Here is a 16,127-nt window from a genome sequence, read left to right as displayed (position 1 = left end):
CACATCGTCGTCATACTCCGTTGTCGTCTTATTGACGTCATTTCTCCTTCGTCATCCGCGTCACTGCGCCGTCGGCATCGTCATCATCAAGCTGCCATGCTCATGGGTAACCTCGGCAAGTGATCGCCGTGGCAAAGTGGACGATACCGATGTATTTCGCATGTACCCGAAGCAACGGAAATCTGACAACGACTACTCTGATGTTAAAAAAAAAGTGACCTCGGAGAGAGAGAAGAAAAACGAAGAGGGAAAGGTAGGGAGGTTAACCGAGGACGTGCCCGGTTGGCTACCCTACACATGGGGAGGGGAAAGGGGAAGAATAATAAAGAGAGAAAAGAAAAAAAGACCTCGGAACTTCACTGTGTCGCTGTCGTTACCCCGCTCGAATACTAATCACATTACGGTCCACAATCGTCGTAGCACGAGTTATGCCGCAATTTGTTCTCAGCAGGGGCTACCACGCATCTGAACCATTCATTTGAATTATAGCCCTCTTCATCGACATCTTGCACCAATCACCGGAAAAGCGCGTAGTTTACGCATCCTTTAGTCGTGAGGTCACGCTGCAGGATAAACTTGCTCAGCAATGTGAGCGAGCGCTATGGGCACTTAAGGGGCACATAATCGTGGGAAGTTTCGCCCTCCTAACAAAATACGATGTCAAAGGCTGGGTCTTGTAATCCTTAACTGACACGAAAGAAATAAAAAAAACGGAGCCCAGGCGAATCCTCTCTAGGGACATTTCGATCTATAGAAACGCCAGAAACATCAATAACGCTCCAATTACCCTGTCTTCCACGCGCTGACCCCATCTTATGCCTGCCAAATTCTTAATTTCATCACACACCACCTGGTTCTCTGCCGTCCTCGACTGCGCGTTCCTTTTCTTGGCACCCATTCTGTTACTCTCCTATAATAGAGCGCCGGTTATCTGCTGCTATAGAGAAGGAGTACACAATATTTCCCATATAACTAGTGCAGCACATTTCTAGTGTTTGAGCGAACTCCGCTCTTTTACTCACCTCACGGCAGCCCTCGACGTCCATAGCTATACGCAGGTGCTGAGTCGAACGCGGGTCGCTCCGAAAAAAAGAAGGCTCATGAATCTTTGCCGCTGACGACGCGATTCGCAGCCTTCTCTAGTGCATGCACGTCAAGTATCATTGTTGTCATGCCGCGTGGTGTCTCTGCAGTCTGTGGGCGCACATGGAATCGATGATTACGATGCCTTTGCAGATGTGGATCAGTGGTGTGTTAGAGTGCTCGCTATGTCGTTACTGTTTCAACTCGCTTCTCACCGGAGAACTCGGCAGCAGTGGCGAATGGGAAGCACTGCAGTTGCGGGAATATATAATGAGTGGTGCGAGGCGATGTGGCAGCAGGGTGTCGAAAGCTGCAGAATTGTTTTTGTTGCTACGGGCGAAGTTGCTGTGTGTTTCGTACGTACGCAGCATATGTCGATGTTACAAAATGAAAAGAAAAGAAAGAATGAAGATACACTCTACCCCTCACAATGATTGAGCTGTGACAAGTTAGTAGGATAGAGTTAGTATTTAACCCTAGCGGAAAAGCTGAGCGAGAAAAGTGGCAACCACGAAGGCACCGCCACGTTGCTACGACTAAATTTGCAACGCTAAATGCATTAAAAATATAAAGTAAAAAATACACCATCTTCCGTAGGGGAACCCTGAGTAGTATGCGATGCCATGGGGTGCCATGAGCCATGCGGTCGACTCAAGTTCCCATTAGTTTTCAGTTCGTCGTTTCCGTTAGGTTGAGGTACGTAGCTACCGGCTTCGCGAGCCCGAAGTTCGGGTTCGGCCTGTCGCCGCTGCCGTTTCGTGGCAGCGGCTCGAGCCCTCTTCTCCGCGGCGCTGACACTAGCGTTGACGCTGGCGCTGTCCGTGGTACTCATCGCACGTTGCGGGAGGAGAATGAGAGGAGCGAGCTATAGTGGCGCCCCCCAGCGGAGTATGCAGCGCCTACCGTCGCGCCTCTAACCTAAGCTGCTTCGCATTATCGCGCGCGGAGCCGCAGGTGTTGCCATTCGTTGCGCAATCCGGAGAGGAGAGGATCGTCGGAGAGGACAGGAGATGAGACAAGGAGAGGAGGATACGCATGAATTCCGAGGAGAGATGAAACAAGGAGAGGAGGGCGAGGAGGATGCGCATGAGCAGTAGGGTGTGGCACCATTAGATGCTTCGCATCTAAAAAGTAGCAATTTCGCCCGAAAGGCGGAGCATCGATTGCAATAGCAAACTAATTGACAGCTATACGAAGTAAAGATAGTAGTTTATCGGCCGTATAAACTTGTAAACATAACAATACTAACTAAATTAACAATATGGTGTTACGCGCGCACAAGCAAAAATGAACGCATCGCACTCGATGACAGCGGAAACTCGCTGTGAAAATGCTGTAGTGAGTAAGTGCGGCAGCAGAAGCGAGCGAATAGACCTTCGTCCGCCCCCCGCATCAACGCGAACTAAGCCGCGAAAACACAGCGCAGGGAGGAAGACTGTCGCCGCCGCAGATGACTTTAAAGATACAGCCGCCCGGCGCAAGTCCGCAGCGTGGCACGTGGTCTCCCCCCTCCCTACCCTCCCTTTGGAAGCCTGCGGCCCGGCGAGCGTGCGCGGTCGCTCGGGCAGCGCGTAGTAACACGCCCCCCCCTCCGTACTCTCCCTCCGGAGCGTTGTGCGCGACTGGAAGACAGTCCGCTTCCTTCCCGCTTCCCGCTCGGGTGTGCGCCAGATTGAGGCGCGATCGCCGGCTTACCCTCGCACGCTTTCACTCGCACACAGAGCATACGGCACGCGGCGACGATTTTATCGCTTGTGGACTTGATACGTAGCCTCACGGCGTAGGGCCTCTCAATTTTTTCCTTCCTCCATGGCATGGGCGCTATGGGGCGCTTTTCCTCTAGAGTTGCTTGTATTACCTCGGTGGTTCATAGATTCGGACCTTTATCATGGTTGCCTGATCTTGACAGCTATTAAATGCTATCTAAGGGAACTGCATGATACAATCACAAAGATCAACGTAGGTGAATTTGCATGTGTGACCACCCATACGGCCCAGAGGATGTGAAATCGTCGTAAGAGCAGTACGTGGACAGTTGATAAATACCGACCGCTTCAGGGCAGTGGTTTAGTTGTAACGATAAAAAAAAAACAATGTGGCAAAGGTTCCACGTAAACGTATGATTGACTCTGCGTGGTAGATTGATAGAACAATTTCCAATTTCTAATGGGAACAATAATATCTGGTCAAATTTTCCCCCATTTTTATCAGTATGGTCATCTATAATTCCTTTGTAAGTTTTCACTGAAGTACTGACACATTTTTTACGTTTTTGAAGCTCCACGACAGGCTTCTCGCACTTAAAGCTGTGACACATAGCAAGTATGGCAGTAAGGAAACAGTTACGAGATTTTTGGTTTCGATACTAAAGTCGTCTCGAAATGGATGACCTGGCATCATCGACATTTCGGTGACGCCATTATACAGAACAAAATTTGTGACGTCGTGTAGCAAGAGGGCTAACTTTGATAATGTCGCTCTTAAAAATAGTAAAAGACGTCGCTGCGCACGTTTCTTCTGCTTGCGCTCGTGCGTGTCAGCCGCAGCGATCACATGCACGGAGGCAGCCACTTGACTGTGACGTCGCGACCTACCCACCTTCTAGGTGCTGAAAATGATAGTGATGCGTAGAAACAAGTACTATGCCAAATTACTTTGGGCGCTCTGGTAGTTCGTGGCACTTTTTCGAAGGCTTATAGTGTTTAGACTATTATTAACTAGACATAAATAATGATAAAATCTCAGATATGATGTCGGTACTCCTTTAAGCTGACAGGTGATTACACACGCAACAATCGAATGTATGGTCACGGCAGATAATGGAAATGCGGCATAAATATACCTCGAAGTATGCCTATAAAATATACATCCTTATATAACTCTAAAAAAAGATACATGACACCACTTTCTATTACCTTTGCTAGGTGCCTTCGTCTTTCTTTCCCGCTAGTAAAGATGCCGTAGACAAAATGTTTTTCTCGCAAAAACTTCTTTCTTCATTCTAGGCTCATCAATCTTGTGTCGAGTTTTTTTTTTTTTTTTTGCTGGGCCACTGCATTTTTTTGCTTGTATTTGAGTTATGCGAGCGGGGCTCTTCTCTACAGTGATGGAATCCGCTCCTGTGAGTGCGTGGTGCGTGAACCGAAAATAAGCTTTTGGTATCTTCCTCGAGCTGCCAATCTCTCACCCATGGTGTCGTCAGTTGGTAGTACGTCACCGCTCGAGGGAATAGGCGATGGCAACATGTTTGTCTCGAAAAAAGTGTACTTCTTCGTACGTAGGTGAAATTGGCCTTTAGCATTGTCGTGCGCACCAGCTGCAGCGATGAAGATGCAGGCGTGCTCATTGCGACACAAGCTTGGAACCTGCTTGCAACCACTATGTCGTGCAGTCACGGCAATGACGTCACAGCACGGCAGCGGGAAGGCGCGAATGCGCTAGAGGATTCGTTTGGGCTAGCGAAGTCATTGATGGTCGAAAAGGCGATCTCAATTTCAGGTTCGGCAGGCCGAAGCTAGGGCCCGAGAAGAGAAAGAACGAGCCTGTAATTGATGGTACCTCAAGATTGTAGTACTTCCGGGTTGGAAGGGACCACTGGAGTTACAGCAGAGCAGCAAAAGAAATTGGAAAAGAGGAACCATTTCTTTGCTATAACTGTCACAAACCAGGGTACACTGCTGAGTAATGTGATGAGGTAAAGGTAGTGTTTTTATCGGTTGGTTGCAATGACGAGACATAAAGCAGCTCGAACGTATATGCGCGACCTTGAGGTAAACAGGAAACCATGTCCTACCATGGACGTGGTTCACAGCTCTTATGTGCAACCAGAGATGTTCACGGGTGAATGCGTCGGGATAAAGCAAGCGGTAGGAACTCACAGTGCATGTCTCCCGGTCGCAAAAGGAACTGTTAAAGGGCATTTCGGTATAGTTGAGAGGAAAGCTGCCGTATCTCGCCTACGCTTCCTACGCAGTACCCTTACGTGTTCTCAATACGTCGGATCCGATTCTGCGCGAGAAAGGATCTAATGTTCGAGGAGGTGAGCGTGATGGCACAAACGAGACCGAAAGCTCGTGAGTTAGCTGCAAAAACAGTCGCAGAAACGACACTAAGTGGAGTGACGGTTCGCAATCTTAGAAAGCCGAGATCGAGAATTCCTCTACGTGGAACCACAGGAGTTTCGATCCGCGCAATCAGAAGTCCCTAGAGTGGCATCAGCTGAGTTATTGGAAGAGCAGTTGCAGATTTGTTTGTAGCGCCCACGTCGGAAGGCCTACAACGGCTGTTAGAGATAGACAGTTCAGCCTTGATTAGGGAACGGGACGCACTTGTATACATGATAGTAAACGTTCCCAAGAGATTCCGGTAGAGCTTCCGGGGCTCGTGTCAGTCACTAACGGAGAGGCTAAGGAAGAACTAATTAAGGAACTAGTCTCTAAAGCGCAGCTGGAGCCTGAACAATTGAACGACGGAGTTGCAGGAAGTCCTGCATGATTTTCAGGATTTATTTGTAGATAGGCAGTAAGGACATCGGTTCTTAAGCACGACAACAAGCTCAATTCTTCGGAGCCGGTACGTTCAACAGCTTATCGAGTGTCAGCGCCCAACGTGAAATTATAGATGTGGAAAGAAAAAAAAATGTTGACACTAGATGTGATCGAGCCTTTGATCTTAGTTGAGGTGCCGGGCAAGGATCCGCGTCCTTGCGTAGATTACCGCAGGCTAAACGCCATCACTAAAGATCAAATTTATCCTATACCAAACATCGAAGAGCGCATCGAGAAGTTAGTAGCGCCCGATTCATTTCCACAGTAGATCTAGTTCAAGGGTCCTGGCAGGTTCACTGAGCAGGCTAGTTAGATATGCCGCCTTCATTTCGCCGTTGGGAACGTTCCCCTCTAAGGTACTGAGCTGCGGTTTAAAAAATGGCCCGTACTTTTTTTCAAGCCTTATGGACAAAGTGTGAGAGGACAGGAAGTGTTAGCCTTGCCGTACTTAGATGATGTCGCGATATATGCCGCAATCCTGGTCGGAGCATATGCAACATCTCCGGGCAGTGTTGGCCGCTTGCGTGAAGCCGGCTTAACTGTCACGGCACACAAAAGTCAAATGGTGCAAGCGGGAGTGATCTATCTTGGGTTATTTGATCGGACAGGCTCTTCGCCGTCCCTCTGCGCTAAAGGTGGCTGCGATACGAGATTTCCGCAGCCACGTACAAAGACCGATATTCGATCTTTCTTAGGGGTCGCAGGGTGTTATCAGCGGTACATCCCGAGGTATTGTGAACAAGCTAGCGCTCTGACTGATGCTCTTCGAAAACTGAGCCACCAAAGTGTCCCTTGGCACGGAAAAAAGGAATCGGCTTTTAATGCCCTAAAGAGCGCGCTGCGAGTCACCCCGTGCTAAGATCGCCGGACTACACGAGGGGATTTGTGGTTCAGTGCGATTCGAGCGAGCGAGGCATGGGCGTCGTACTATGCCAAAGGGGAGGACGAACCCCCCTTCCTTTACGACCAGTCGGAAACTCACTATTCGAGAACAGGCCTACAGCTCTACTGAGAAAGAGTGCGCATGTCTAGTTTGGGCTGTTCAAAAATTGTTTGTTATCTTGCGGGTTCTATGTTCATCATCGAAACGGATCATTGTCCTCTCAGATGGTTGCAGACGACTTCCAAAAATGGTCACCTCCTGCGTTCGAGTCTCGCTTTGCAGCAATATTCTTTCTAGATAGGCTATAAAAAGAAAACCCTCAATGGCAATGCCGATGGCTAAAGTCGAAGCCCCCAGATCAAAAATATGCCTCGATAGTTTCATCAAAATCGTGTTTTTTCCTAGCATAGGATTGGAAAGGTTTTATTTTTGTTTACGCAGTTGGGTTAAGTCATGTCTTAGGAAGCGTAGAACACATTTATGTATGTAGTTAGTGTTGCTGTAAGTTGGTAAAACTGTCACTTTTCAGCGTTGAAATAAGGCCTGGCAGAGCTCAGTGGGGATTTGTCTTGCGCTTGATGACTGAGCAGCTGAGTCTCGTGAAGTTCTGCAGACGCATGCGGTGAACGAGAAACTGCTGCGGATCCTTCTGAGGTATCTAGACTCTGACCGGGACGTTGAGCTACGTTGGAGAACATCACAGTGCTCCGTGCTCAAGATTGCTGTGCGACAACAGACGACGTCTGCAGGCATCGACCTGCGTCATCCCCCTATCCAGCGGATGCCGTCTGCTGCCCATCGGGATCTCCTTCGGCAGCGGGACAGTCTGTTCCGATTCGATTAGGGCGGCCATGCCCGGACTACATGCAAACGCATAGGAATCAGCATGCCTAGCGATCTCGCTCGTCAACATGAATAGACGTGTCCGCCACGAGGGACAGAGACGAAACCTGTCGTGCCGCCTTGCAACGTGCGCCCCGTTCCGGTCACTCACCATCTCTACTTCGTCTGGTTTGCCCCATGTCCTGCAGTGGGAGAGGTGAGAACGGGCGATTTCCCGGATGTGGAAGGTATAAGAAAGCCATCCAGCAGCCACGTGAAGACCACTCTTTTGCTTTTCCCTAGCGTGCAAGTGCATGCACGCTGAACGTTTCTTGTATGTTTTCTTTGGAGCACACCAGCTCACCCGTAACCATGTATTAAACTTGTGTTATTTGTTTTTACGTCACCTCGTCTTCCCTGTCGGGCCCTCTCCAATGGCCAACCTGGTTCGAGCTCCCAGCAGAAGCTGTACAAGTTTCATCAAACACCGGCCAATAACAAGGTGAATGATTACTGGTTGTCTACCTTACCGCTGTCCAAGTCGATGGATGCGCCCAATGCATTTATATTTCACGCCAAGATTGTCTTCGAATATCTGCTTGACCACTTTGTTTATAAGTGAAGATTCTGTTCATCGGATGATTCGGGTACTCTGTGAATTATCAGATGAAATAATAGATTTCGCTCCTCCAAATCTAATAGTTTGTTTGCTTGGAAGTTTAACATGCTTCGCCGACTGAAGTGGCGCCTGCACTTTATCAGGTTGTCCTGAAGGAAAAGAAGGCTGAGAGCCGTATTTGTACTCTACATCGTGCACCTTCTCTACTATCTGCTATTTCTCCTTTCAATTTACTTATGTCACATTCCATGGCCTTCTGGCCCTCAAGTAGCTCTTCAAACTGTTTTTTTTTTCCTGTGTAGGCCTGATGCTTAGTTTCACGTCACCACTCAACAGCAATTTCAGCTTCAAGAACAGTCGTATAGGCAAAGCTATAACACCATTTGAGGCACGGCAGGACCACCATGCCAGGACAGTGCGTTCGAAACGGATTGGAAGGGCAACTAACCTGTAGTAGGAAAAACATTTTTCTGGTAAGCTTAATGACATTACCGGCTCCGCCATGCCCACTGAAGTTGTAGTCGTGTGTCATCTCCTTTATGTACTCAGCTGTTGATGACGGCACGCCACGTTGTTCGATTGGTATCGCTGGCCGTTCTGCACCGTCATGAGGTGAATTTAGTCGGTTTGCTGATGATACCAAATTGAAAGCTGGTATGGACCATTGGTGTGGCGTGTATCGTGGTAGACATGATCAATGGTTGGTAAAGCATCGGTAATTCCCAGCCACGCAAGTCCGCCACGCCCCCTCCAGAATTTGGCAGAATTGATACCATTCAATAATCTTCTGGACGCCCTAATTCAGCTTCTGTTGGTCAGAATCACCCTTTATCTCCGAGTAAATAAAACAATGACCAGCGTACATTTTAAACAAAAATGTATGTTACTATGTCATTAATGATATGAGAAAATAAAAGCGCACCAAGCACGTATCTATGTGGGACGCGAGAGTCTACCGATCATCGTTGGGAAGAGGGGTCTTTGTAAAGAACGTATTGGGGCCGGTTGCTTAGGTGGGCTGACAACTAGGTGATTGGGCTTCATTTGTTTATACGACACCACGGAGCAGAGGCACAGGGGGGTGGGACCCTGCCGCGTGTAGCCTTGTGCGGTTTAGCCGTGTCCGGGGAAAACGAGATCCTGGTCTTCATGCAATGCTTAATATTTGGCTCTTTAATGCTCCTCGATGGAGGCAACACACCCCTTTGTCCACGGCTTCACGTAGACGGCACCCCCAGACAAACCGGGGGAGATAGGCAGTTTGCCTTTTCCTGTCCTATTCAAGCTTCGTATTTCTATCTTTCAATTTTTTGTGTCCTCTTCACTTCCGCGTTACCTCCGAATTTCCTGGCAGCGAGGGTTAACCTTGTGTGAAGTAGCCACACTGGGCTATATTACATTAAGTTACAGTAGTAACGTATATTTGTTTGCAGAGCCTGGTTTTACAGGTCCTATAGCATCTCCTTGTTGTGCGCCGTGGTGGGCGGTGGCCGTTAATGTCGCAAATAATATACCCTTATGGCTAGTTCTCTTCCACCACTCCCAGATCGCACCAAGAAAAGGGCGCGTAACAAAGAAGTGTTTAAAATTGGCCACGATAGAGAAAACTTTCGCAGGTATCATGTGATTCATTCTTAAAAACCAGCAACGAGCGTGAGTGTCATTGGCTCAAGTGCTCTACCCAAGAGCAGTGAGGCCGGGTGCATCAAAAGTCGTGTCAGGTCCTAAGTGCCAAACGCGATTCGATGCTTTAAGTGCCAAAGGTTCGTAAACACTTCACAGAACTGTCGAGTCCTGTTGACATGCACTGAGTGTAGTGCTCACGAACACAAACTTGAATCAAGTGAGAATTCTCTACAATATGTGAAGCGTGATTCGGGAGCACGCCGCGTACTCGTTGTCCTTCCCATCATGGAAAAAAGAAAAGGAAATTCTAACTATCAAAGTGACAGAGAATATTTAATGTAAGAGGCACGAAGGTGGGCGTCACACCTGACGAAGAGCAGCTTTGTTGAAGTTGTGCGTCAGGGGGCAGCACCACAATGACTTCCTGCACCTGTCTGGCCCACACGCAATGAGCCGGTGGAGTGGCGCAGCCAGTGCCTAAGGAGCGGCGAAATTATTTCGACTGCCCGAAAAAAAACACAACTAATGAAAAATAAAAACAATTACCTAGCATCATGGCGCTCGGAAAGGGCTCTGTGAACTTATTTCTGTTTCTAAACGAAGCGCAAACACTATTAGTGTTGTCATAAACACAAATATTACAACGGAATATCAGAGCACATCTCCGCAATGTCGACGATACGATAGAACTTAACTACATGAATTTAGTCCATAGGTACTGTGTGCTCAGGAAACACTACTAAAGCCTACACAACGAACTTCCTCGTGCAAAATGCTATCTTCCGAAAAGACCGTGACGACGCTGTTACCTCGTCCGGAGGCATTGCAATTGTTGTAGATAAAGTCAGTTGCTTGCCATTATTTCGCCCTCCAGACGCACCTCGAGATGCTGTTGTGCGACCTATTATGTTGAGCGAGTTGATAACTATCTATTTATATGCGTCTAGTTACCAACTCTGCAAAAAGGAATTCTACTCTCTTTTACCAGCACCGTAATGATTCATTATCGCCCGTGATCTTATTGCTCACAAGAATTTGTGGTGAGACGCCTGTTTGTGACACCAAGGGAAAGCTGATAGCGCCTGTCCATGTATCTTTTTCTGTCGTTGTGTAGTTTCGCTCTGCCAATAGTTTCCGTATGAATTACCAACGTGCCCACTATGAATTACCAACTTCCTTTAGAAGCTTATAGAAAACTTTCTAGTATCCTCTGATGTGTGCCTCTTTAATAAAAAACACCGCATATCCACGGGTTGAATGATGATGAGTGGGCGAAGCTGCGGAGGGAATCATCGGTAAACCGTGAATCTTCCGTGTAATTCGCCCAATCTCACCGCACTAAATCGAACGATGACTTCCACCAATGACACGCGCCATATGTGACATCATTCCAATTTTATAACAGCGCCCTTCATTATAATTGCACCATCTCCCGCTTAAGGGGACGCTAGCACAAACGCGTTAGAAACGTGCAGTACTCTCTAGTAAGGGGAGAGGCCACAGCGTCTTACGCAGCCGTTTACACATGCCGGAACGTGCACCGCGTTTGCCGACGCCATCACATGACTGCTGAGAGAGTATAACCCCGTATTCATAAACGCTTCTCGACTGAACTTGACTTGCCACCGCCTTGGGCAGCGCGTTTCGAACGCGCTGCCCAAGGCGAGTGGCAAGTCAAGTTCAAGTTGAGGAGCGTTTATGAATACGGGGTAAGGCGGAGAGGCCACAGCGTCTTACACCAGCTTCTTACACGGGCCGTAACGCGCTAGCACAAACGCGTTAGAAACGCGCAGTCTTCGTTAATGTTGGGTATTTATTGTCATCGTGGTGCGTGTGTCCATGTGCGCTTCCTGGCGTAGTGCATTGTACCGGACTCTGAATTTTCTCGGGCGGAAAGTGGCGCAAGGTGCTGAAACGTGTAAAAAGCATGCATGTGCGTCCTGGGGTGAAAACCTTCTTCTTTAAATTACATGCAGGCGTTTTGCCAGTTAAGACTTGGCTCTCTGATAAGGGATTCTCGTTCCGTGGGTGACCACTGTTCTTGTGCCGGAAACCTGAAACGATTGAACACGTGTGTCCTGGAATGCTGGGATGGCGTGTTCTTCTGGGGATGTCCTGCACAGGACCCTTGAAGAAGGAGTTCCCTTTGGATGCACAGGGAATAAGGTACCTAATGGTTGATAACGAGGATGGGTTTTCCATATGATATTACTATGTTAATGGCTCTGCATAGTATTGGACGTCACGCCTGGCTGTTCGCCATGCAGACGTTGATGCTCGCCCTGCAATAGAGTACTTTCGAGAGTCTCTCATTTCATTTCTCGAAATGGAAAGGTGAAAAAGTGTGTACCCGATTGGTGCTCCGTATGGAAGGCTGTTACACATGAAACAGTTTCTAAAATTATGAATTGTCACTACGTGATTGACTGTTATACCAATGCAATAAAGAAACAAAAAAGCTTCGTCGCGTAGTGGTTAGCGCCGCGCGTTCGGAAACGAGGGGTCCCTGGTTCGATTCCGCGCTACGGACACAACTTTCGGAATTTTTTTTTCATAAAAGTAGACGTGGCTACCTACTACGACGACGACGACGACTACTACTACTACAGAGGAGGGACAGACCCACACCTAAGGAACTTCGTCCCTAAAAAGTGAAGGAGCCAGAGATCAACTTCCGTATTCACACACAACCCACACAAACATACATAGACACGGACGGACGGACGGACGGACGGACGGATGGATGGATGGATAGATGGATGGATGCTTTGAAACGGGGTGGTGGGTTGCGCCACCAAGCTCTTGTTCTTATTTAGCCCTATGTCCTACGTATCTTTTTGAAAAAAATCAGTAGCCCCTCCCATGTCGAGGAGATTGAGGTAAGCGAAGCTTGTCGTGTGTTTCTTCGGTGTTCCTCCGAACGAATTGCACTGAAGAGTACCACGTTGTGCGCGAACCACAACCGGCAACACGCACTGCAGCTGGCTCCGAAGTTCCGGTCGAGAAAATCACGTTGAACCTTGCTGTCGCACCGGGCAAGTTAGCGCTATGGCGTTGCCGAGGAATTTACCACCATTGTCGGGTCCCTGGAGGGCTAGATGACGCTGACGTTCGGCCTCAACATCGCGCTCCCTCAACTCGGGGTCCACGGACCTTCGCTGACGTTTCGCCTGGCTTCGGAAACCCTAACGCTAGAATGGCCACCGAGCGCGTTCATTCTTAATGGATTTCCATTAATTTCTTGCAAAATTAATCTGTCCATTACGTAAGACAATGATGGCTCATACTCCCTTAAGCAATGGCCCATATTCCGTAACGCGGCCTCCCCATTACTACGACGGAAGAGAAGTGAAATTCTACGCTGGAATGATTAGCGGCAACGCAGTCAGCTGTGGAAGCAGAAGACGACGACGAATGCGGGAGCAGTGGCACGAGCGCATGACAAGCACGAGCGCGTGCCGTCCACCTTTGCAGCTCCGAGAGCAGCTGGTTTTTAGGTACGAAGCACCTTATGCGCTCGGGCTGTCGGCGTCTCCTGTCGTCATCGTCGTCACGGTAAAGAAAGCGGTTCGTGCTGGCGCTCGGCACGCGCTTGTGCCACTGCTCCCGCGTTCGTCGTCGTATTCCACAACTGGCGGCGTTGCCAATCATCATTCCAGCGTAGAATTTCTCTTCTGTCGTCGTAATTTGGAGGACGCGTTTACGGGGTTATGAGCCATTGCTTAAGGTAGTATGAGCCCATTATTTGTGCATCACTGCATGCTTCTCACCTCCCCAGGTTTCACGTTAGTGGAGCTGAATTCGCTCAATGGGTCATTTGGCACTTACGCATAAAATTTAATTCACCGCTCAAACCGACCCCACGACTTCACTCGTGCTAACTGTAATAATTATTAAAAAAACTGTCGCAGTTTCACCTGAAAGGCGAAGCATCAATTTCGATAGCCAATTAGTAGAGAGCAATAAGGAGTAAGGATAGTAGTTTATCAGCTGTATAAACTTGGACAAGCTAGCAACGCGCAGAACTCTTGTCGACGCCGTCAGCGTTTTTGTCCGCGTTCGCGCTGAACCCTCGCGGGGTTGTGACTGTCGCCGGTGCATCTGGGGGCGGCTCGGAGGTTTTCGACGAGGTCAGAATGGGACACTCGTCGAGCAGCGTCGTAATTCTTTACCACCTTGTCACCTCGCAAAGTTTTATTGCGATAGCATTATATGGACACTCCAAAGCACATTCTGCCGTCGGCGTCGCCGTCGTCGTCGCCGTCGCCGTTGCCGTGCCGTCGCCGTGAAGTTCTGTATGACGTCAACGGCGATGAAATCGTCGCTACGCTCAGGACGCTGTATGTGCGAGTGAAAGGGCGCGAGGGACGCGCGCTTTCACGCTGAGCCGTGCTCCCTCAAGGGCTGCAGAAGATAGCGCCAACCTTTCCCTTTCCCTCAAGAACCACTTACCACGGGGAGCGAACGCTCATCGGAGAGCAAACGCGCGTTCTGCGCCGTGCTCCCGGAAGGGCTGCGGAATTAAGCGTCTTTTTCCTCCTTTCTATATATAGAGAGCAAACGCAATTTTTTCCGTCGCGGGAAAGGCTGTGGGGGGACGGGAGGGAGGGAGGGGAGGGGGACGTTTAGCTGCGGCACCAAATACGTATTTATATAAAAATGCCGCGCGCGTTCGGTGCGAACGCGGGCAAGACGCCGACGGCATCGACAACCGTTCTGCGCGTTGCTGGTGCTGCTGCATGTCCAAGTTTTTACAGCTGATAAAACTACTATCCTTGCTCCGTATAGTTCTCTACTAATTTGCTATCGCAATTCGTGCTTCGCCTTTCATGTGAAACTGCGACAAACTTTTTATATAAATAGGCATTTGGTTCCGCAGCTAAACGTCGCATCCCCTCCCTCCCTCGCTCCCGTCCCCCACGGCCTTTCGCGCGACGGAAGAGGTCACGTTTGCTCTCTCTCTCTCTCTCTCTCTCTCTATATATATATATATATATATATATATATATACAGGGTGTTTCAGCGAACACTTTCAAAAATTCTTGAAGGTTGCCTGTGGCAGATAGCACAATTCTAGTTAATGAGCTGCTCTACTCGAAGAGGCGGACATTACTTGCACAAGAAAGTGAAATGCTAAATCGACTAATTAACAAAATTTCCCTAATTAAGTTTTTAACTAATTACCTGATGGCCTATATTGCAATTTACAAATTGTAGCCGTGGAGTTCGCAAGGCGGATCCACTTGGAACGATTTCTCCAGATGACACCAGTTTCGAGATATTAACCCCCGAACTTTGCGGAGAAATGCATTGGCGTTCCAGTTAGTTTCTCAACAAAACGTTGCTTTATGCATTGAAGCACAAAATTAACTGGAACGCCAATGCATTTCTCCGCAAAGTTTGGGAGTTATTATCTCGAAACTGGTGTCATCCGAAGAATTCGTTTCAAGTTGATCCGCCTTGCGAACTCCACGGCTACAATTCGTAAATTGCAATATGGGCCATCAGGTAATTACTTAAAAACTTAATTAGTGAATTTTTGTTAATTAGCCGATTATGCAGTTCACTTACTTGTGCAAGTAATGTCCGCCTCTTCCAGTAGACCAGCTCATTAACCAGAATTGTGCTATCTGCCACAGGCAACCTTAAATAAATGTTGAAAGTGTTCGCTGAAACACCCTGTATATATATATATATATATATATATATATATATATATATATATATATATATATATATATATGTGTGGTAATTTTAAAGGAGGAAAGAGATGCTTAATTCTGCAGCCCTTCAGGGAGCACGGCGCAGAACGCACGTTTGCTCTTCGCCGTGCATTCGCTCCCCGTGAAAGGGCGCGTCCCTCGCGCCCTTTCACTCGCACATAAAGCATACGGCGTGCGGTGACGATTTCATCGCCGTTGACGTCATACGGAACCTCACGACGACGGCGACAGCGACGGCGACGCCGGCGGCAGAAATCCGCTTTTGAGTGTCAATATAATTGCTGTCGCAATAAAAAAGCCGCCTTATTGCAATATTCAACACAATTCATTATCGTCCATCGATTTAGTGATGGGCACTGCGGCACTCTCTTCCTTACGTAGGATGGAATGTAATCAAGAATCCATTTGCGAATGACCACTTCCCAGTAACGCTAAACCTTATACAAGAACATCACAGTCCGCCTTACACTCCCCATTGGAAAATAATATCGTAGATTGGAAGGTTTTGAAGACCCAACCTGCCTTAACCGAGATTTTATCGACTATATTAGCATTGACGACTCAGTAGCAGTTTTTACCGCTTGTATTTTTGACGCAGCTGAAAAAACTTCGTCGGCCCTTCCACTCCGTGGGAATGGTTAACAGCGAACCTGATTTCAGCGAACCTGAAACGTGCGACCCCGCTGTTTATCACGCGGCCTCCCCAATACGACGACAGAAGAGAAGTTAAATTCTACGCTAGAATGATGAGCGGCAACACAGCCAGCGACGACGACGAATGCGGGAGCAGTAGCACAAGCACGTGCCCAGCACGAGCACGAGCC

This window comes from Dermacentor silvarum, chromosome 1 (assembly GCF_013339745.2).
Source record: "Dermacentor silvarum isolate Dsil-2018 chromosome 1, BIME_Dsil_1.4, whole genome shotgun sequence".
NCBI classification, from domain to species: Eukaryota; Metazoa; Arthropoda; class Arachnida; order Ixodida; family Ixodidae; genus Dermacentor; species Dermacentor silvarum.
Note: the sequence above shows the minus strand (reverse complement) of the source record.